We start from the raw sequence: 21,832 nt of genomic DNA on the forward strand, positions 1-21,832 counted from the left end.
CATTTCTTTCGGCATTAGGGACTAAATATACTAAACATATGATGCTAAAATGTTATTTTCACATATATTAATGTAATAAATGATTGCTTATGCTTTAGAAACAAATCTAATTAAAATAAAAGCTTAAGTTTTGTATTTATCTTGTACCATAGAACATGATTTTCTTTGTATTTCAAGCCCACAAAGTGTCCAAATGACGCACTACATGATATAAGGAAGATTATCACATGCATATCGGTATTATCTTTCTTATGAAAATGCATTCCTTTCATTACCTTTTACTTTTTAAAATGAACTCAAATTGAGTATAATGTAATAATTTAAGTAGAATAGATTCTAATAATATAATGATCCAGTGTTTTGCACTACTTCACTGCTTCACTGCTCTATGCCATCTGGAAATAAATCCTCAGACTGCTTACTGCCCTGGGCATGTACCAATAAATTAAAGGAGCACATCTGTTTATCACTGCGTTGAAGCAGGAGACACACAGTCTCTGCAAACACATCCTAGATACAGTGTTCCAGCACCTTTGACCTCATTCAGAACGTATCATTTCTTGAAAGGGATTGCTGTCCGAATGCACATCTGAATCCCAAGCAGAATCTCTAGTAAAATACGATCATTTGTGAAACAGGCAAATGACTGTCTCAGGGGCCCATTCCTCATTGTCAGACACATGTATGGAATGCTTTCACCGTGCATTGAGCAATAGGGATTAAAAACACCGCAGGTAAGGTTAGATGTCATGTTCTATGATCATTTCTTTCAGCATTAGGGACTAAATATACTAAACGTATGATGCTAAAATGTTATTTTTACATATATTAATGTAATAAATGATTGCTTATGCTTTATAAACAAATCTAATTAAAATAAAAGCTTAAGTTTTGTATTTATCTTGTACCATAGAACATGATTTTCTTTGTATTTGAAGCCCACAAAGTGTCCAAATGATGCACTACATGATATAAGGAAGATTATCACATGCATATCGGTATTATCTTTCTTATGAAAATGCATTCCTTTCATTACCTTTTACTTTTTAAAATGAACTCAAATTGTGTATAATGTAATAATTTAAGTAGAATAGATTCAGGTAGGAAATATAGAGTCATGATGTTTATGGCTGACATCATTTCACATGGGTGAATTTTAAGCTAAGAAATAAAAACATTTACAATGAAGATACCATTGCTTAATTTTAAATGCCTTTAAAAAATAAATACCTCCTGAGAATAATTTGCCACTCCCAGATCCTTGGTAAGGTACTGTTTGAATCCAATCAGGAGAGGAGCATCCAGGGAGTGCTTTCTATAGAGTCCAGCTTGGGCCACTCTCTTCCGGCCTGCTGATACTTTTTAACTACTCAGGGCCTGTAAGGATATAAAACACCGGTTTAAACATTTTATACCTATAAGACAAATTAGAATTTTAGTAAAAAATAGATACATCTGAAAAATAAAAAGTCTTACTGCTGATAGAGTTCTTCAGAGCTCACATCTTCCCCTTCCTTATCCGCTTCTGTTTCAGTTTCTAGAGCAGCCTCTGGCATCTCTTCCTCCTGGACTGCGGCCTCTTGCTCAGGGCCGCTGGAATGCAGGTAGATTCTTTTCAACATGCTTTTACATAATATGTTGTAACAATGATTTCAAAAAGAAACTACAGAAGCCTTACAGATTAAAAATATCTCACCTTGCCAATGTGTCTTCAGGCTTCCCATGTACAAAAAGGCCCAAGGACTCTAGCAGTCTTACAACCACTATCCTGTTTGCCTCACCAGACACGATCTCTATTCTGTGGTAATCCACGATGACCCCGTTCTTCAGGTGATTCATCATGTCCTCCCTCGCCTGTTGAGAGGCCATCCTGATGTTTTCTGCCGTGGCGTGCTTCATACACGCCCTCTTCAAGTGAGCAGGAAGCTGATCAAGAGTATTCAGGCACATCTTGCACACCAGGGGAATCCTCGCGGGTTTCCTTTGAAAATAAATAATACCATCTGTGTATAGAAACAAGCTAAGACTGATTTCTTAAATTATCCTTAATTTTCTCTCTCATAGTTTGAGCATAATGATTTTATTGCATTTATATAAGAATTGCTCATTGCTCCTAAATAAATAATGGTTTCATAAAAAAGTGAACACTTGGTCTCAGTCACAGACTTTCCAATAGAAGCCATTGTGGAGTTCAGCAACTGCAGGTCCTAGAAGTGGGGAAGGAATTTTAAAAGAGAAATTGAATTACAATACAGAAGGAATGGCTGAGGGATCACTGAAATATATATATATACAAATTCCAAAGACTGAGTCCATATAGAAACAACTACCTTTCATTTTCAGTATAAGAAAAAAAAACATTATCTTCCAAAGCATCATAAAATTGTCCCTTCTTCCAGACTCTACTTCTCTCTTGTAGTAGTATAGCAGACCTTTCCAGGTGAGCAGATCACAGAGTCCGAAATGAGCTTCCTCCATCAAGCAAAGTACCTGAACATGACTCTGTCTTCATAAAAGCGCCCCTGTAATAAAGAAATTAAATCCGAAATCAAGAGGGCAGTTGCCTACTGAAATACAAGAAGTCATCAATTTTAACCTAGCAACACATTAAAGGCTGCATCTATACAAGTACGATTCTAGAAATGCTCACCAGATTACGTTTTAAGAAGGAACTGCGCCTCAGGTTCCGCCGAGATCTTAACTCGGATGGCAGGATTCAGAGTCCGGAGTGCGGACTGATGGCGCACGGAGAGTCCATATACTGTGGATCCCTCAGTGATCTTCCGCGTATTCAAACCGCCAGCGTGTGACTCCCCTGTCCCCGTGACCTCATTGCTCTGCTCTCTCCTCTGTGCAGCTGAGCCCGACTCACGGTAAAATGGACAAAAATATGCCCTCGACGTGAGATTTATTCTGGAGCGAGCCAGTGTTGCGCATAGCTGCCTTCAAAGCAGTTAACCCAGGTTCGATTCCCGGCCAACGCAGTTACGAATGTTTTCAAATGCTGTCATGAGCCTTGGATTGTGACTAGCAAAGCGAAGCCTTTTGAAAGAGCTAAAGCACTGCAAAACGGAATTGAAGGAGAATCTTACAGGGGATTCTGAGCAGTGTCTGCATACATGCAGTCAGATAAAGGTGCTGAAAGCTTGAGCTACTCTCAATGTCATGCTGCCCTTCCCCGGAGTAAATCTGTTACATTGAAAGAATGCTTCTGGCAGGTTCAAAAAGAGACCCTTGTTAATTGGAGAAATCAATGATTTCGAATGAATTCTGTATGCGTTAAAAGACAGCTATACACAGAAAACATGCAGGACACTGCTCATGATGTTTCCCGAGCAGAAACACAGTGCGTTTTTCCAAGCCATTTGACAAAGCCCACCCACTGAAAACTGCAGCAGATCGTGTAAAGACGTTCAACTTTGTAACTACTGCACGCACAGGAAGCAGAATAAATTCCTCTTTTCAAACTGTCAAAGGTTTGCTTTGCGAACGCTGCAGGACATCGCACAATCTCTTTTGAATGGGGACAAACGATTTCTTATGGGGCGCAGTAAGTACAGACGTTTAAAATGCTCCACTCATGCCGACGATGCAGCATGAAGAAGCGCAACCTAACGTTTGACAGACAAAAGCCAGGCGCCGCTACGAGCAATATGAAATCATACTGACAAGCACACGGCGTTTCGCGCTGACACAAAAGTAATCTCGACAGACGCTGTTCTCTGCATAAAGCTGAAAGAGCTAAAGAGCGTTTCTGTTGACACGTAACAAGCTCGTTTCTTTCTACCATGATATCACCGTGACCAAATCTGTCTTTAAACACCTTGCTCAGTCTCTGACGAGACTGTCAAAAATTGCTTTCGCCGATTGTATTGCAAACCGGCGGAAGCGGGGTATTGGGAAAAGTTTTCAACTAGCAATAATCGCGCCTCGGCTAAACCTCACAGGCTACGATACTGCCACCGCGCAAAGCTGACGGGGATCCTATGGAAATCGTTATCGATCGTCTCATGGCATGTCGTTGCTATAACGCTTCATATTTGTCGTCTTCTTCTTCTAGCTTGAGGTTTTGAAGAATTTCATGACAGACAAGGGCTCCGTTGGGAACAAAGGGCGTTGTGAGAAAACCGTTGCTTATTTTCAGCAGCAGAAATACAACCCTTTAAATACAAGATGACAGAACAATGACGAAGGGCATGCCGGGAGGAACTCATGCACTACAGAGGAAAGGGGGCGGGCACGTACAGTTCACATTCAAGCCACAAGTACTCCTCTTGGATGTTGCACAAACAAATCCTAACGTCTTGAAAGCATTGCAGCATGTTTGTGTCCCACTTCCCGTGGCTGCGGGACGACTGACACGAACGGACAAACACAATCTGTGGCGTTTAGCGTGACATAGTCTTGCAGGCATCGTGCTGTCTCACTGCAATATTATACCGCTGGAGGAAACAGTCCATCTGGCCATGAAACTCATTTGAACGTCTAGCTACAGCAACTAACAATATCATGATTTATTCAGGATGTGTGGAATCAGCACGTCCCGGAGACAGCTTCCGAAATCGTGAGCATTCTCTGGTGGTAGGGGCGTTCAAGATGGCGCTCAGGTGGGAGGTAAAGTTTAGTGGTTGGGGAGTTTTTTTGAGTTTTTCATGACCTGAATGTTAATTTTTGCTTTTTTTGACTACAGAAAAATAAGGACTTGACTTACTAGTTGTTTAAACTTCAGTTATAATTGAAAGAAAAAAAAACGATTTTTTTTTAGGTTTAAAAAGTCCGATATGAGTAACACTGGGAAAAGAAAAGAGAGTGCTGGGTCTTCGAAGGAGAACTCTAAGATACCTCAATCGTATATGTATAGCACTACAAAAAAATCGATGGCAACTAAAGGGAAAAGTGAAGCAGCTGCAGGGGCAGCAAGAGGGCGGAGGCGCCGCGCGCCCGGCCGAAGTGTTGGACCGGTGCCCTTTACGTGCTGAAATAAACACGCGACAGCCCCGAAATGTTTCCAGAGTGCTGTGCACTGAAGACTTGCCTGGTGCTCCTCCGTGCAGATTCTTTGTCCTCCTCCAGTGCGGGACGAGCCAACACAAGGGAGCGCATTCGCCAACATCCAGGCACGCAATGCGATTTGGAAAGCAGCTCCTTTCCAAAGAGTTGCACACGAACGATCCTTCAGTCCCGCTCGGGGGGCATGGAGCCCCCGCCACACACAGCTTCAAGTAGCGAGTCAGGCGCCAGGGCTTTCGCTTACGGCCACACCACCCTGAACACGCCCGATCTCGTCTGATCTTGGAAGCTAAGCAGGGTCGTGCCTGGTTAGTACTTGGATGGGAGACTGCCTGGGAATACCAGGTGCTATAAGCTCTTGCTCTCCCGGCCAGCAGGGGTCGCCGTTGGTGCCGTAGGCTTTGGGAGGAAAACCTGCAGGATGGAAAGGTGATCTATAGCCTCATCTCTAGAGATGTTTTGTTGCTGTGGCATGTGTGTGACCCATATTCAAAAAAAAAAACCCATCTGTAAAACGAATATCGAAGCTGCCTCTAAATCTGCAAATGAAGATGAGTCGATAAACCACTCGTTTTTCGTATAACTAGACATATATTCATTTGTTACCGATTTCATTCATTGAGCACGGATACAATAGAGGTACAGCCATTCACTGTTTGACATGTCTGCACTGGTACAGAACCGAGCAATCAGAAAACGGGTGAAACTGTCTTTAGACTCAGCATACAGTACCGAGGCCCCCCATGACCAAATAAAGGCTAACCTCGATAATCAGCCTAAAGAACGCAGACTACAGCAAAACGACTGACTTTGAAAAGGGAATGAACGTCCGGAAGGAGTAGTGGAACTAGCTTGAGATGCTTCTCCGGACCCCTAACTAAAAGCCAGCGAGAACCAGCAGCGGCGTCCACTCCTGTTGAACCGGGATCCTTCCGCAGCCACGCAACTCGTGGTGTCCTAACCCTCCCGTATCTGATTTTGGACCAAGCACATCAGGGGAGAGCGCGAACGCAGTCCCCCACTACCAGAAATTATGCAGTCGAGATTCCCACATTTGGGGAATTCGCAGGGGTCAGCACAGCCGGAGTGCAATGGCCGAGCCTCGCTCTGGTTGAATCTCCTTCTTGATCAAGATATCTCCCCTGCCAGGTAAGTATGAGTTGTACAGGCCCCTGCAAGCGGCCCGCACCCACAGCACAAATCGCGCAGCCTAGGCCACCTCCTCGCCCCGCACGCCACCGCCTCCTGCTGGGCCCACTCTTTCGCACACTCACACGCCACACTAACACTCAAAAGTGTGGGCAAAACGAGAAAACGAGCGCGCCGTTTCCTACACATCTGCAGTCGCCGTTGTGCATTCGCAGCATGTCCCGGGATGCAATTCGGCCTCATTTGCATAACTCCAGACCGGCAGATCGCCACGCAAGCTCACGACGTGCGCCTGCCACACACCGAACAAACCTTTTCAGCAATTTCCAAAAAACGGGCCTGCTCGCCTGCCCACAAGGCTCCGTCTCTTACCTGCTCTCCAGAGCCTGCTGCCTTCTGTGCTTTTCTCTCGGCACCGCTGCAGCGCACACAACTCCTGCAGCGGGAGGGGGGGAGAAAGTTCCCGCGCTCCGCCGCAGGGAAGGCTCGCTCCGTGCGCACACGTCCTTTCGATGCCAGTCCAACAAGTGCTCCGCATTAGCTGCGTCGGGGCCTCACCTCACCTCGCACTGCCCCCTCCTTGAATGTCTGCCGCTGGGCATGCCCCGCTCTCCTCCGCCTTATCTTATCGCGTGTGAGCACCGACAATGGCCACAATGCCGGGGAATGGCACCTGTAAAGTGTTAATTGGGGCACAGGAACAGCCCGTCTCGTCTCGGGGGGGCCGGCTTCAGAGACAATACAGCAAACACAGCGGGGCGGGGGAAGAAGACGACACCACACATGCGGGTACATTCAGCTCCGGCGGGAACGAGACATTTGTCGGTCTTTTCAAGTGCCGAGAGCCGAGCAATCCTTCACTTGTATCGTTTCTCCCCGGTGACTAGATCTGGCCCTGCGACTCTCGACTGGGCTCACCCCCGGGGCAGCCCAGCAGGTGTGAGCCTGGCCGGCACCCGGATGGGAGATTCCACCCCGGAAAAGCTCCGGTTGCTGCTGCTCCTGCAAGAGGTGTGACGGGGACCAGTAGGGAGCGCTCACCCTGCGGGCTGTGTGGCTCTCTTACGCCCCAGCCTCCTGATGGCGACACTCTGCTGCACAAACAGGCGCCGTCCTTCGGGGGAGGCGTCAAACCGAGGTCCCGACCCTCCTTGGCCATTAGGAAACCCCAGGGCGTCTCTCAAAAAGAGACGCCGGGGGTGTCCCTCTGGTGTTAGTGCTCCCCTTTACACATCAGTCGGGGTCTCCTCCTAATCCCCGTCTCACCTGTAACAATCAATGACGAGGCCCCCCTGTCCGTGAGATTTAGTACTCGCGCAAGAGACCGGGGGCAGAGCGCGAACGCGGTCCCCCGCCCCCCACAAAGTGCGCGCTCCGGGTTCCCTCTCGGGGCCCTGCAACACAGCGGAAGGGCAGCGAGAAGGAGCCTCTTGCTCTGACGCCGCAAGGCCACAAGAGGGCGGAGGCGCCGCGCGCCCGGCCGACGTGTTGGACCGGTGCGCTTTACGTGCTGAAATAAACACGCGAAAGCCCCGAAATGTTTCCAGAGTGCTGTGCACTGGAGGTTTTTGTCTGGTGAAGACTTGCCTGGTGCTCCTCCGTGCAGATTGTTTGTCCTCCTCCAGTGCGGGACGAGCCAACACAAGGGAGCGCATTCGCCAACATCCAGGCACGCAATGCGATTTGGAAAGCAGCTCCTTTCCAAAGAGTTGCACACGAACGATCCTTCAGTCCCGCTCGGGGGGCACGGAACCCCCGCCACACACAGCTTCAAGTAGCGAGTCAGGCGCCAGCGCTTTCGCTTACGGCCACACCACCCTGAACACGCCTGATCTCATCTGATCTCGGAAGCTAAGCAGCATTGGGCCTGGTTAGTACTTGGATGGGAGACTGCCTGGGAATACCAGGTGCTGTAAGCTTTTGCTCTCCCAGCCAGCAGGGGTCGCCGTTGGTGCCGTAGGCTTTAGGAGGAAAACCTGCAGGATGGAAAGGTGATCTATAGCCTCATCTCTAGAGATGTTTTGTTGCTGTGGCATGTGTGTGACCCATATTCAAAAAAAAAACCCCATCTGTAAAACGAATATCGAAGCTGCCTCTAAATCTGCAAATGAAGATGAGTCGATAAACCACTCGTTTTTCGTATAACTAGACATATATTCATTTGTTACCGATTTCATTCATTGAGCACGGATACAATAGAGGTACAGCCATTCACTGTTTGACATGTCTGCACTGGTACAGAACCGAGCAATCAGAAAACGGGTGAAACTGTCTTTAGACTCAGCATACAGTACCGAGGCCCCCCATGACCAAATAAAGGCTAACCTCGATAATCAGCCTAAAGAACGCAGACTACAGCAAAACGACTGACTTTGAAAAGGGAATGAACGTCCGGAAGGAGTAGTGGAACTAGCTTGACATGCTTCTCCGGACCCCTAACTAAAAGCCAGCGAGAACCAGCAGCGGCGTCCACTCCTGTCGAACCGGGATCCTTCCGCAGCCACGCAGCTCGTGGTGTCCTAACCCTCCCGTATCTGATTTTGGACCAAGCACATCAGGGGAGAGCGCGAACGCAGTCCCCCACTACCACAAATTATGCAGTCGAGATTCCCACATTTGGGGAATTCGCAGGGGTCAGCACAGCCGGAGTGCAATGGCCGAGCCTCGCCCTGGGTGAACCGATTTCGATTTTTAAGAACTTTATTTTCTTTTCACAAAAAATTACAGGAAATCACAAATCAGAAAGCTTTACATTAATATACATACTTAAAACAGTATATATGATCACATCTCATTACAATTTGACACGGTAACAGTTACATAGCAACAATTTTCTTTTTTTCTGGTGCAAATCACATTCTTTATTTAAACATGATAATGTTTTTCACAGTTTCTTGAGATACTGTCCAATGCCCTCTATTTCCCACAGATTTTCTGCTTCCTCCCTCCCTTCTCTCCACAGATCTCTGAGGTAATAGTTCTCTCGGGTGATGAACAGGGCCAGGCTACCTGCTGCCTTGACTGGGACCTCGATGCCTTTGAACAGCCCCATGTTCCTCACTCTCCACAGGGCGTCTTTCCCACTGTTCACCACGGCCCAGATCCTGTCAAACACGTCAGGGGGAAGTTTGACAGGAGAGATGCCGTATATGATGAAAGCAGCGGTCAGGGTAAATTGGGGCGAGAGAGCCTGCAACCAATCTTCAAACTGGGCCCAGAAGGCCTTAGCAAAAAAGCAGGACCACAGGAGATGGGTCACAGTCTCCTCCTCGCCGCAGCCCACCCTAACGCAGCGAGGGCTGGGGGTGAGGCCCCTACGGTACAAGAAAGTTCGTACCGGTAAGCACTGGTGGACGACACTCCAGGCTAAATCTCTGTGAATGTTGCACAGAAATTTAGAGGATGTGTGTTTCCACACCTTCCTTGTTTGGGCTGATGTTAAAATGCCCACAGGGGTCTGCCTATTGTTCTGGGGTGCTACGAAATCTTCCAGTTTTTGGACGCTGACATCTCGGAGGGGAATATGGCCAATTGGGTGAGATCTTAGAAAACTTTTAACTGTCCCATAAATTGCAGGGCATGTGTCAGAGAGTGGGACGTCCAGCTTGGGTCTGACACCCCACACTCTGAACACCTCCCTACCTACCCAGAGCCTGGAAAAATAAGTCCAGGTACGCGCTGCAGGTGCTGTTGCAAAGCCTCTCAGCACAGAGGCCAGGAAAATGCACAGCAGCTTCGTAGCAATATCTGGGACAGACTTCCCCCCTGAGGGTAGCGGCCTGTACATTATTTCCCTTCTGAGTCTTTCCTGCTTCCCACCCCATAGAAATTGAAACATCAATCTCCTCAGCACCGCCGCAACACGGTGTGGGATTGGGAAGGTAGAAGCCAGAAAATTCAAGACAGGCAAGAGCTCGGCTTTGATGACCAGCACCTTCCCTGTCATGGTGAGGTCTCGGTCCTTCCATTGCATCAGTTTTTTGTTTAAGATTGGCAATTTGTTCTGCCAATTTACTGTTCCCATCTCTTCTCCAAAATACACCCCCAGGACCTTAATTCTCTTCTCTTGCAGCCTGAGATCATGTCCTTCTTTTGGCTCCCTCCAGTTCTGATAAAAAATCTCACTCTTAGATGTGTTAATTTTTGCGGAGGAAGCCAAAGAGAACCGATCACAGCACTGCAGAGCTCTGCTAATTGAGGCATTGTCAGAGAGGAGCAGGGTGACGTCATCCATGTATAGAGATGTCTTTACCTCTCCTCCCCCACTTCCAGGCACTGGTATCCCATTAATGGCCTGATCCTGGCGCAAGGCACAGGCTAAGGGCTCCATAGCCAAAACGAATAACAAGGGGGATAATGGGCAGCCCTGCCTCACCCCTGAACAGACTTCAAAGGTGCGTGATCTATTGCCATTAACCATGACTCTGCTGTTGCTACCTGTGTACAGCAGGTTAATCCACTTTCTCATGATGGGGCCAAACTTCATGTGCTCAAGTACCGATGTTAAGTACTGCCGGTTTAGGCGGTCAAAGGCCTTTTCTAGGTCTACACCTAAAATGCACAGAGGGAGGGAGCGATCCTCAGAGTACAGACAGACATCCCTCAACAAGGCCAGGTTGTCGCTCATCAGGCGTCCTGCTATCCCACAAGTCTGTTCTTTCCCTACCAGTGAGGCCACTACATTTTGTAGGCGCAGGAAAAGGGCTTTGGACAGGATCTTAGTGTCCACGCCTAACAGGCTGAGGGGTCTCCAGTTCTTTATGTCATTTTTTGCTCCTCTCTTAAACAAGAGAGAGATAGTGCCTTCTCTTAAGGAGTCAGGCAGCAATTCTGTCTTGTAGCTTTCCTCGAATAGGAGCAGTAGCGGATCCTGAAGCAGATCCCAAAAGGTGCAATAAAATTCTTTAGGGAGCCCGTCAGCACCCGGAGTTTTCCCCTTCTGTAAGCTCTCCATAGCCTGTCTCAGCTCTTCTACTGTCAAATCCCTCTCAAGTACTTCCCTATCTTCTTCACTCAAAATGTTTTCTAGCTTTGAGGTAAAAAAATGAATATCTTCATCCTTTACCTCTGTAGAGCTGTACAGTCTTGAGTAGAAGGCCTCGGTGCAGGAGAGGATAGCACTCGGCTCTGTTCTCTCTCGTCCCTCCTCATCAACTACACTTTCCATGACAGTCTTGGAGCCTACCACTTTCCTGAAAAAGAAGCGAGTACACTTCTCATTTTCTTCCAAGAACTGCACTCTGCTTCTTAACAGCACTCCTCGACTACTTTCTTCGGCTATGCTCCGGATGTCCTTTTTTAAAAGGGCGATATCCTCGAGCACATCGAAGCCACTGTGCAGCATCGTGTAGAGACGCTGCAGCTGCCTCTGTTTCCTGGCTAGCACTCCTCTCCGTCTGGCAGCAGCCTTCCTTCCCTCAGCCATGAAAAAGGCCTTTGTCCTCACCTTCACCTCCTCCCACCACTCTCCTACTGACCCGTACAGACACTGCAAGGACAGCCACTGTGATAGTTTCTCCTTGTAGCGGGATACTACCCCCTCGTTCTCTAGCAGCTTTGTGTTGAGTTTCCAGAGGCCTGGGCCAAAGACAGTCCCGCCCTGGAGTTCCACTCTACACCCTAAAGCCTGATGATCTGAGAAGAAGACAGGCTGAAGAGTGACCCCAACAACTTTCACTCTCTCTGAGACAAAGCAATAGTCAATTCTGGAGCTGCTATTCCTCCCTGACCATGTACATCCTGCTGTTGTGGGATATATACATCTATATGTGTCTGAGAGTTTAAAGTCTTGAACTAAGTTTTGCAGGGCCAGTGAGCTGGAATCCAATTTTATCGGAGAGCTAGACTGCCTGTCTGTGTGCTCTAAGATACAATTAAAATCCCCTCCCACTATCACGTCTGTGCTGCATAACAATAGGGGGGAGAGTGCCTTGAGTAGCTCCACCCTTCCTCCTACGTCAGTAGGGCAATACACATTGATTAGCCGCAGGTTAACGGTCCCCCATTCCACATCCACACACAGCAACCTGCCATCTATGACCCTCTGAATACTTTTCAATTTGAATGCCCATCCTTTGAAAAGAATGGCCACGCCAGAGGCTCTGTTGTTATTGTCCCCTGACCAAACAGAAGGCCCTTTATCCCACCTATCTTCAAAACTTTTATACCTCTCTTGATAGGCTAAAGCACACTCCTGCAACATCAACACATCTCCCTCTCTCTGCTGGAGGTAATCAAAGACAGACTGGCATTTAACTCTGTCATTGATACCTCTTGTGTTAAGAGAAATTATGTTAAGAGCCATATTACATAAGAAAGTGGAACCAGTCTTTACAAAACACATTTCTCTTCGGTCTCACCTGTTACCTTTTTCTTTTTCTTTTTCTTCTTACCAATTTCCTGCCAGCCATCCTCTGAATGAGCCTTCATCAGGGTGGCAGCAGTAAAAGCGTTCACAGAGTCCATTTCAAGGAAGGGGGTAGAGGGAGGGGTGGAGAGGTTCCAGCTGTCCCCATCGCCATGCTCTCCTTCCTCCTCGCTCGGGGAGAAAACAGAGTCATTTTTTCTTTTCCTCAAGTCCAGCTCCTGGGAGCACTGAGGGGAAAGGGGTGCAGCCGATGCACCAGTCTCCTCTTCCCCCTCACCCACCAGCTGCTGCAGATCCTCCGTGATGGACTGGATGGAGGAGAGGAGGGCATCTGTAGCACTTGCAGAGTCTGAGAAAAGCAGCTCCGCTGAATCCTGGGTATCCTCGCTGGACCCGCTCCACCGGGGGGCCCCACACTGGCCCTCGTTCTGAGGAGCAGGAGTGGGGGAGGGGTCCTCGCTGTTCTCGGGGGTTTTCAAACCCTCGTGCTTGTCTGGTGCAGTCTGCGGTTGTGGGGGCGTAGTGGATTTCTCTTCCACCAGCCCCGGAGCCACAGCAGGACTGATCCTGGCTGGAGGCTGAGAGTCTTTATCCAACAAGGGTTCTTTGTTTGACTTGTTGTTTGCTTTGGATTTTCGGGCCGGTTTGGCTAAAACAAGCACTGCCTCATCCTTTCTCATTTTGAGTTTATTGGCGTAGGCGTGAGGGCAGTTCTTAAAAACGTGTCCTTCCGAGCCACATAAATTGCACTTTGGCAGCATTGAACAGTCAGAGGCTAAATGTCCCTGTTTGCCACAGGTCTTGCAGCATTTCACAGTGCAGGACGATGCCAGGTGTCCCACAGCACCACAGCGCCGACACACCTTTGGTTGTCCCACATAAAACACATAGCCATTGCAGGCGCCCAGCCGGATTGTAGAGGGCAGGTGCCTTAAGCCTCCATTTACGCTGTCCGGTAGCAAGCGAACCTCGAATTTCCTTGCTCCTGTTTTTATACCATCAACATCTCTAACCTCAGTTCCATGGTGGACGGTGCAGTACTGGTTAAGCCAGGTGTGAATGTCCTCCGTCTTTGCCAGTTCCGAGAACATAACAACATGCACCGTTTTCCTCTCTCTCTGTGTCAGAGGCTGCAAGTTGATCTTCTCAAGTGCAGGAACTTTGCCTCTTTTTGCCTCAAACACATCCACGCATTGTTCAAACAGAGGATAGGTAGCAAATACAACCTCAAATGCTTTCTGACCTGGGAGAGCGAAGATGAAATCCAAGTGCCGAGGTTCAAAGCCAAGTTCCTTCTGTAACACTTTTCTGCTGAACTGCATACGATCCATGAAGAGGTCATCCAAGAGCTCAAAACGTACAGCATTCTTACGGGATCCAAAGGTTGCCATTTCAAAAACCGCAAATCGAACACTGCTTCCAACAAAAGAAAAACAATCCAACTACTCAACCTACAGGCTGATCAAGGTATCTCCCCTGCCAGGTAAGTATGAGTTAAACAGGCCCCTGCAAGCGGCCCGCACCCACAGCACAAATCGCGCAGCCTAGGCCACCTCCTCGCCCCGCACGCCACCGCCTCCTGCTGGGCCCACTCTTTCACACACTCAAACGCCACACTGACACTCAAAAGTGTGGACAAAACGAGAAAACGAGCGTGCCGTTTCCTACACATCTGCAGTCGCCGTTGCGCATTCGCAGCATGTCCCGGGATGCAATTCGGCCTCATTTGCATAACTCCAGACCGGCAGATCGCCACGCAAGCTCGCGACGTGCGCCTGCCACACACCGAACAAACCTTTTCAGCAATTTCCAAAAAACGGGCCTGCTCGCCTGCCCACAAGGCTCCGTCTCTTACCTGCTCTCCAGAGCCTGCTGCCTTCTGTGCTTTTCTCTCGGCACCGCTGCAGCGCACACAACTCCTGCAGCGGGAGGGGGGGAGAAAGTTCCCGCGCTCCGCCGCAGGGAAGGCTCGCTCCGTGCGCACACGTCCTTTCGATGCCAGTCCAACAAGTGCTCCGCATTAGCTGCGTCGGGGCTCCGGCGTGTCGCACCTCACCTCACCTCGCACTGCCCCCTCCTTGAATGTCTGCCGCTGGGCATGCCCCGCTCTCCTCCGCCTTATCTTATCGCGTGTGAGCACCGACAATGGCCACAATGCCGGGGAATGGCACCTGTAAAGTGTTAATTGGGGCACAGGAACAGCCCGTCTCGTCTCGGGGGGGCCGGCTTCAGAGACAATACAGCAAACACAGCGGGGCGGGGGAAGAAGACGACACCACACATGCGGGTACATTCAGCTCCGGCGGGAACGAGACATTTGTCGGTCTTTTCAAGTGCCGAGAGCCGAGCAATCCTTCACTTGTATCATTTCTCCCCGGTGACTAGATCTGGCCCTGCGACTCTCGACTGGGCTCACCCCCGGGGCAGCCCAGCAGGTGTGAGCCTGGCCGGCACCCGGATGGGAGATTCCACCCCGGAAAAGCTCCGGTTGCTGCTGCTCCTGCAAGAGGTGTGACTGGGACCAGTAGGGAGCGCTCACCCTGCGGGCTGTGTGGCTCTCTTACGCCCCAGCCTCCTGATGGCGACACTCTGCTGCACAAACAGAGGTCAAACCGAGGTCCCGACCCTCCTTGGCCATTAGGAAACCCCAGGGCGTCTCTCAAAAAGAGACGCCGGGGGTGTCCCTCTGGTGTTAGTGCTCCCCTTTACCCATCAGTCAGGGTCTCCTCCTAATCCCCGTCTCACCTGTAACAATCAATGACGAGGCCCCCCTGTCCGTGAGATTTAGTACTCGCGCAAGAGACCGGGGGCAGAGCCCGAACGCGGTCCCCCGCCCCCCACAAAGTGCGCGCTCCGGGTCTTGCAACACAGCGGAAGGGCAGCGAGAAGGAGCCTCTTGCTCTGACGCCGCAAGGCCACAAGAGGGCGGAGGCGCCGCGCGCCCGGCCGACGTGTTGGACCGGTGCGCTTTACGTGCTGAAATAAACACGCGAAAGCCCCGAAATGTTTCCAGAGTGCTGTGCACTGGAGGTTTTTGTCTGGTGAAGACTTGCCTGGTGCTCCTCCGTGCAGATTGTTTGTCCTCCTCCAGTGCGGGACGAGCCAACACAAGGGAGCGCATTCGCCAACATCCAGGCACGCAATGCGATTTGGAAAGCAGCTCCTTTCCAAAGAGTTGCACACGAACGATCCTTCAGTCCCGCTCGGGGGGCACGGAACCCCCGCCACACACAGCTTCAAGTAGCGAGTCAGGCGCCTGGGCTTTCGCTTACGGCCACACCACCCTGAACACGCCCGATCTCGTCTGATCTCGGAAGCTAAGCAGCGTCGGGCCTGGTTAGTACTTGGATGGGAGACTGCCTGGGAATACCAGGTGCTGGAAGCTTTTGCTCTCCCGGCCAGCAGGGGTCGCCGTTGGTGCCGTAGGCTTTGGGAGGAAAACCTGCAGGATGGAAAGGTGATCTATAGCCTCATCTCTAGAGATGTTTTGTTGCTGTGGCATGTGTGTGACCCATATTCAAAAAAAAAAACCCGTCTGTAAAACGAATATCGAAGCTGCCTCTAAATCTGCAAATGAAGATGAATCGATAAACCACTCGTTTTTCGTATAACTAGACATATATTCATTTGTTACCGATTTCATTCATTGAGCACGGATACAATAGAGGTACAGCCATTCACTGTTTGACATGTCTGCACTGGTACAGAACCGAGCAATCAGAAAACGGGTGAAACTGTCTTTAGACTCATCATACAGTACCGAGGCCCCCCATGACCAAATAAAGGCTAACCTCGATAATCAGCCTAAAGAACACAGACTACAGCAAAACGACTGACTTTGAAAAGGGAATGAACGTCCGGAAGGAGTAGTGGAACTAGCTTGAGATGCTTCTCCGGACCCCTAACTAAAAGCCAGCGAGAACCAGCAGCGGCGTCCACTCCTGTCGAACCGGGATCCTTCCGCAGCCACGCAGCTCGTGGTGTCCTAACCCTCCCGTATCTGATTTTGGACCAAGCACATCAGGGGAGAGCGCGAACGCAGTCCCCCACTACCAGAAATTATGCAGTCGAGATTCCCACATTTGGGGAATTCGCAGGGGTCAGCACAGCCGGAGTGCAATGGCCGAGCCTCGCCCTGGGTGAACCTCCTTCTTGATCAAGGTATCTCCCCTGCCAGGTAAGTATGAGTTAAACAGGCCCCTGCAAGCGGCCCGCACCCACAGCACAAATCGCGCAGCCTAGGCCACCTCCTCGCCCCGCACGCCACCGCCTCCTGCTGGGCCCACTCTTTCACACACTCACACGCCACACTAACACTCAAAAGTGTGGGCAAAACGAGAAAACGAGCGCGCCGTTTCCTACACATCTGCAGTCGCCGTTGCGCATTCGCAGCATGTCCCGGGATGCAATTTGGCCTCATTTGCATATCTCCAGACTGGCAGATCGCCACGCAAGCTCGCGACGTGCGCCTGCCACACACCGAACAAACCTTTTCAGCAATTTCCAAAAAACGGGCCTGCTCGCCTGCCCACAAGGCTCCGTCTCTTACCTGCTCTCCAGAGCCTGCTGCCTTCTGTGCTTTTCTCTCGGCACCGCTGCAGTGCACACAACTCCTGCAGCGGGAGGGGGGGAGAAAGTTCCCGCGCTCCGCCGCAGGGAAGGCTCGCTCCGTGCGCACACGTCCTTTCGATGCCAGTCCAACAAGTGCTCCGCATTAGCTGCGTCGGGGCTCCGGCGTGTCGCACCTCACCTCACCTCGCCCTACCCCCTCCTTGAATGTCTGCCGCTGGGCATGCCCCGCTCTCCTCCGCCTTATCTTATCGCGTGTGAGCACCGACAATGGCCACAATGCCGGGGAATGGCACCTGTAAAGTGTTAATTGGGTCACAGGAACAGCCCGTCTCGTCTCGGGGGGGCCGGCTTCAGAGACAATACAGCAAACACAGCGGGGCGGGGGAAGAAGACGACACCACACATGCGGGTACATTCAGCTCCGGCGGGAACGAGACATTTGTCGGTCTTTTCAAGTGCCGAGAGCCGAGCAATCCTTCACTTGTATCGTTTCTCCCCGGTGACTAGATCTGGCCCTGCGACTCTCGACTGGGCTCACCCCCGGGGCAGCCCAGCAGGTGTGAGCCTGGCCGGCACCCGGATAGGAGATTCCACCCCGGAAAAGCTCCGGTTGCTGCTGCTCCTGCAAGAGGTGTGACTGGGACCAGTAGGGAGCGCTCACCCTGCGGGCTGTGTGGCTCTCTTACGCCCCAGCCTCCTGATGGCGACACTCTGCTGCACAAACAGAGGTCAAACCGAGGTCCCGACCCTCCTTGGCCATTAGGAAACCCCAGGGCGTCTCTCAAAAAGAGACGCCGGGGGTGTCCCTCTGGTGTTAGTGCTCCCCTTTACCCATCAGTCGGGGTCTCCTCCTAATCCCCGTCTCACCTGTAACAATCAATGACGAGGCCCCCCTGTCCGTGAGCTTTAGTACTCGCGCAAGAGACCGGGGGCAGAGCGCGAACGCGGTCCCCCGCCCCCCACAAAGTGCGCGCTCCGTGTCCTGCAACACAGCGGAAGGGCAGCGAGAAGGAGCCTCTTGCTCTGACGCCGCAAGGCCACAAGAGGGCGGAGGCGCCGCGCGCCCGGCCGACGTGTTGGACCGGTGCGCTTTACGTGCTGAAATAAACACGCGAAAGCCCCGAAATGTTTCCAGAGTGCTGTGCACTGGAGGTTTTTGTCTGGTGAAGACTTGCCTGGTGCTCCTCCGTGCAGATTGTTTGTCCTCCTCCAGTGCGGGACGAGCCAACACAAGGGAGCGCATTCGCCAACATCCAGGCACGCAATGCGATTTGGAAAGCAGCTCCTTTCCAAAGAGTTGCACACGAACGATCCTTCAGTCCCGCTCGGGGGGCACGGAACCCCCGCCACACACAGCTTCAAGTAGCGAGTCAGGCGCCGGGGCTTTCGCTTACGGCCACACCACCCTGAACACGCCCGATCTCGTCTGATCTTGGAAGCTAAGCAGCGTCGGGCCTGGTTAGTACTTGGATGGGAGACTGCCTGGGAATACCAGGTGCTGTAAGCTTTTGCTCTCCCGGCCAGCAGGGGTCGCCGTTGGTGCCGTAGGCTTTGGGAGGAAAACCTGCAGGATGGAAAGGTGATCTATAGCCTCATCTCTAGAGATGTTTTGTTGCTGTGGCATGTGTGTGACCCATATTCAAAAAAAAAAACCCGTCTGTAAAACGAATATCGAAGCTGCCTCTAAATCTGCAAATGAAGATGAGTCGATAAACCACTCGTTTTTCGTATAACTAGACATATATTCATTTGTTACCGATTTCATTCATTGAGCACGGATACAATAGAGGCACAGCCATTCACTGTTTGACATGTCTGCACTGGTACAGAACCGAGCAATCAGAAAACGGGTGAAACTGTCTTTAGACTCAGCATACAGTACCGAGGCCCCCCATGACCAAATAAAGGCTAACCTCGATAATCAGCCTAAAGAACGCAGACTACAGCAAAACGACTGACTTTGAAAAGGGAATGAACGTCCGGAAGGAGTAGTGGAACTAGCTTGAGATGCTTCTCCGGACCCCTAACTAAAAGCCAGCGAGAACCAGCAGCGGCGTCCACTCCTGTCGAACCGGGATCCTTCCGCAGCCACGCAGCTCGTGGTGTCCTAACCCTCCCGTATCTGATTTTGGACCAAGCACATCAGGGGAGAGCGCGAACGCAGTCCCCCACTACCAGAAATTATGCAGTCGAGATTCCCACATTTGGGGAATTCGCAGGGGTCAGCACAGCCGGAGTGCAATGGCCAAGCCTCGCCCTGGGTGAACCTCCTTCTTGATCAAGGTATCTCCCCTGCCAGGTAAGTATGAGTTAAACAGGCCCCTGCAAGCGGCCCGCACCCACAGCACAAATCGCGCAGCCTAGGCCACCTCCTCGCCCCGCACGCCACCGCCTCCTGCTGGGCCCACTCTTTCACACACTCACACGCCACACTAACACTCAAAAGTGTGGGCAAAACGAGAAAACGAGCGCGCCGTTTCCTACACATCTGCAGTCGCCGTTGCGCATTCGCAGCATGTCCCGGGATGCAATTCGGCCTCATTTGCATAACTCCAGACCGGCAGATCGCCACGCAAGCTCGCGACGTGCGCCTGCCACACACCGAACAAACCTTTTCAGCAATTTCCAAAAAACGGGCCTGCTCGCCTGCCCACAAGGCTCCGTCTCTTACCTGCTCTCCAGAGCCTGCTGCCTTCTGTGCTTTTCTCTCGGCACCGCTGCAGTGCACACAACTCCTGCAGCGGGAGGGGGGGAGAAAGTTCCCGCGCTCCGCCGCAGGGAAGGCTCGCTCCGTGCGCACACGTCCTTTCGATGCCAGTCCAACAAGTGCTCCGCATTAGCTGCGTCGGGGCTCCGGCGTGTCGCACCTCACCTCACCTCGTCCTACCCCCTCCTTGAATGTCTGCCGCTGGGCATGCCCCGCTCTCCTCCGCCTTATCTTATCGCGTGTGAGCACCGACAATGGCCACAATGCCGGGGAATGGCACCTGTAAAGTGTTAATTGGGGCACAGGAACAGCCCGTCTCGTCTCGGGGGGGCCGGCTTCAGAGACAATACAGCAAACACAGCGGGGCGGGGGAAGAAGACGACACCACACATGCGGGTACATTCAGCTCCGGCGGGAACGAGACATTTGTCGGTCTTTTCAAGTGCCGAGAGCCGAGCAATCCTTCACTTGTATCGTTTCTCCCCGGTGACTAGATCTGGCCCTGCGACTCTCGACTGGGCTCACCCCCGGGGCAGCCCAGCAGGTGTGAGCCTGGCCGGCACCCGGATAGGAGATTCCACCCCGGAAATGCTCCGGTTGCTGCTGCTCCTGCAAGAGGTGTGACTGGGACCAGTAGGAAGCGCTCACCCTGCGGGCTGTGTGGCTCTCTTACGCCCCAGCCTCCTGATGGCGACACTCTGCTGCACAAACAGGCGCCGTCCTTCGGGGGAGGCGTCAAACCGAGGTCCCGACCCTCCTTGGCAATTAGGAAACCCCAGGGCGTCTCTCAAAAAGAGACGCCGGGGGTGTCCCTCTGGTGTTAGTGCTCCCCTTTACCCATCAGTCGGGGTCTCCTCCTAATCCCCGTCTCACCTGTAACAATCAATGACAAGGCCCCCCTGTCCGTGAGATTTAGTACTCGCGCAAGAGACCGGGGGCAGAGCGCGAACGCGGTCCCCCGCCCCCCACAAAGTGCGCGCTCCGGGTTCCCTCTCGGGGCCCTGCAACACAGCGGAAGGGCAGCGAGAAGGAGCCTCTTGCTCTGATGCCGCAAGGCCACAAGAGGGCGGAGGCGCCGCGCGCCCGGCCAACGTGTTGGACCGGTGCGCTTTACGTGCTGAAATAAACACACGAAAGCCCCGAAATGTTTCCAGAGTGCTGTGCACTGGAGGTTTTTGTCTGGTGAAGACTTGCCTGGTGCTCCTCCGTGCAGATTGTTTGTCCTCCTCCAGTGCGGGACGAGTCAACACAAGGGAGCGCATTCGCCAACATCCAGGCACGCAATGCGATTTGGAAAGCAGCTCCTTTCCAAAGAGTGGCACACGAACGATCCTTCAGTCCCGCTCGGGGAGCACGGAACCCCCGCCACACACAGCTTCAAGTAGCGAGTCAGGCGCCAGGGCTTTCGCTTACGGCCACACCACCCTGAACACGCCCGATCTCGTCTGATCTCGGAAGCTAAGCAGTGTCGGGCCTGGTTAGTACTTGGATGGGAGACTGCCTGGGAATACCAGGTGCTGTAAGCTTTTGCTCTCCCGGCCAGCAGGGGTCGCCGTTGGTGCCGTAGGCTTTGGGAGGAAAACCTGCAGGATGGAAAGGTGATCTATAGCCTCATCTCTAGAGACGTTTTGTTGCTGTGGCATGTGTGTGACCCATATTCAAAAAAAAAAACCCGTCTGTAAAACGAATATCGAAGCTGCCTCTAAATCTGCAAATGAAGATGAGTCGATAAACCACTCGTTTTTCGTATAACTAGACATATATTCATTTGTTACCGATTTCATTCATTGAGCACGGATACAATAGAGGTACAGCCATTCACTGTTTGACATGTCTGCACTGGTACAGAACCGAGCAATCAGAAAACGGGTGAAACTGTCTTTAGACTCAGCATACAGTACCGAGGCCCCCCATGACCAAATAAAGGCTAACCTCGATAATCAGCCTAAAGAACGCAGACTACAGCAAAACGACTGACTTTGAAAAGGGAATGAACGTCCGGAAGGAGTAGTGGAACTAGCTTGACA

At 51.3% G+C, this 21,832-nt stretch overlaps 10 non-coding genes across 10 annotated transcripts; 5 read left to right on the forward strand and 5 right to left on the reverse strand.

Annotated features, from left to right (window-relative positions):
• Nucleotides 1–3,832: 3,832 nt before the first annotated feature.
• On the reverse strand, nucleotides 3,833–3,974 carry LOC138230202 (U4 spliceosomal RNA). Its single transcript, XR_011186237.1, has one exon. It is a non-coding gene; the product is annotated as a U4 spliceosomal RNA (small nuclear RNA).
• Nucleotides 3,975–5,248: 1,274 nt separating this feature from the next.
• On the forward strand, nucleotides 5,249–5,367 carry LOC138230094 (5S ribosomal RNA). Its single transcript, XR_011186141.1, has one exon. It is a non-coding gene; the product is annotated as a 5S ribosomal RNA (ribosomal RNA).
• Nucleotides 5,368–6,003: 636 nt separating this feature from the next.
• LOC138230136 (U1 spliceosomal RNA) lies at nucleotides 6,004–6,167 on the reverse strand. The gene has a single exon (XR_011186181.1). It is a non-coding gene; the product is annotated as a U1 spliceosomal RNA (small nuclear RNA).
• Nucleotides 6,168–7,959: 1,792 nt separating this feature from the next.
• On the forward strand, nucleotides 7,960–8,078 carry LOC138230077 (5S ribosomal RNA). The gene has a single exon (XR_011186125.1). It is a non-coding gene; the product is annotated as a 5S ribosomal RNA (ribosomal RNA).
• Nucleotides 8,079–8,714: 636 nt separating this feature from the next.
• Nucleotides 8,715–8,883, reverse strand: LOC138230144 (U1 spliceosomal RNA). Its single transcript, XR_011186186.1, has one exon. It is a non-coding gene; the product is annotated as a U1 spliceosomal RNA (small nuclear RNA).
• Nucleotides 8,884–15,792: 6,909 nt separating this feature from the next.
• LOC138230080 (5S ribosomal RNA) lies at nucleotides 15,793–15,911 on the forward strand. Its single transcript, XR_011186128.1, has one exon. It is a non-coding gene; the product is annotated as a 5S ribosomal RNA (ribosomal RNA).
• A 636-nt stretch (nucleotides 15,912–16,547) lies between these two features.
• LOC138230102 (U1 spliceosomal RNA) lies at nucleotides 16,548–16,711 on the reverse strand. The gene has a single exon (XR_011186147.1). It is a non-coding gene; the product is annotated as a U1 spliceosomal RNA (small nuclear RNA).
• Nucleotides 16,712–18,486: 1,775 nt separating this feature from the next.
• On the forward strand, nucleotides 18,487–18,605 carry LOC138230355 (5S ribosomal RNA). The gene has a single exon (XR_011186382.1). It is a non-coding gene; the product is annotated as a 5S ribosomal RNA (ribosomal RNA).
• A 636-nt stretch (nucleotides 18,606–19,241) lies between these two features.
• On the reverse strand, nucleotides 19,242–19,405 carry LOC138230120 (U1 spliceosomal RNA). The gene has a single exon (XR_011186165.1). It is a non-coding gene; the product is annotated as a U1 spliceosomal RNA (small nuclear RNA).
• Nucleotides 19,406–21,212: 1,807 nt separating this feature from the next.
• LOC138230208 (5S ribosomal RNA) lies at nucleotides 21,213–21,331 on the forward strand. The gene has a single exon (XR_011186243.1). It is a non-coding gene; the product is annotated as a 5S ribosomal RNA (ribosomal RNA).
• The last annotated feature ends 501 nt before the right edge of the window (nucleotides 21,332–21,832 follow it).

This window comes from Lepisosteus oculatus, unplaced genomic scaffold, assembly GCF_040954835.1.
Source record: "Lepisosteus oculatus isolate fLepOcu1 unplaced genomic scaffold, fLepOcu1.hap2 HAP2_SCAFFOLD_48, whole genome shotgun sequence".
Classification (NCBI taxonomy): domain Eukaryota; kingdom Metazoa; phylum Chordata; class Actinopteri; order Semionotiformes; family Lepisosteidae; genus Lepisosteus; species Lepisosteus oculatus.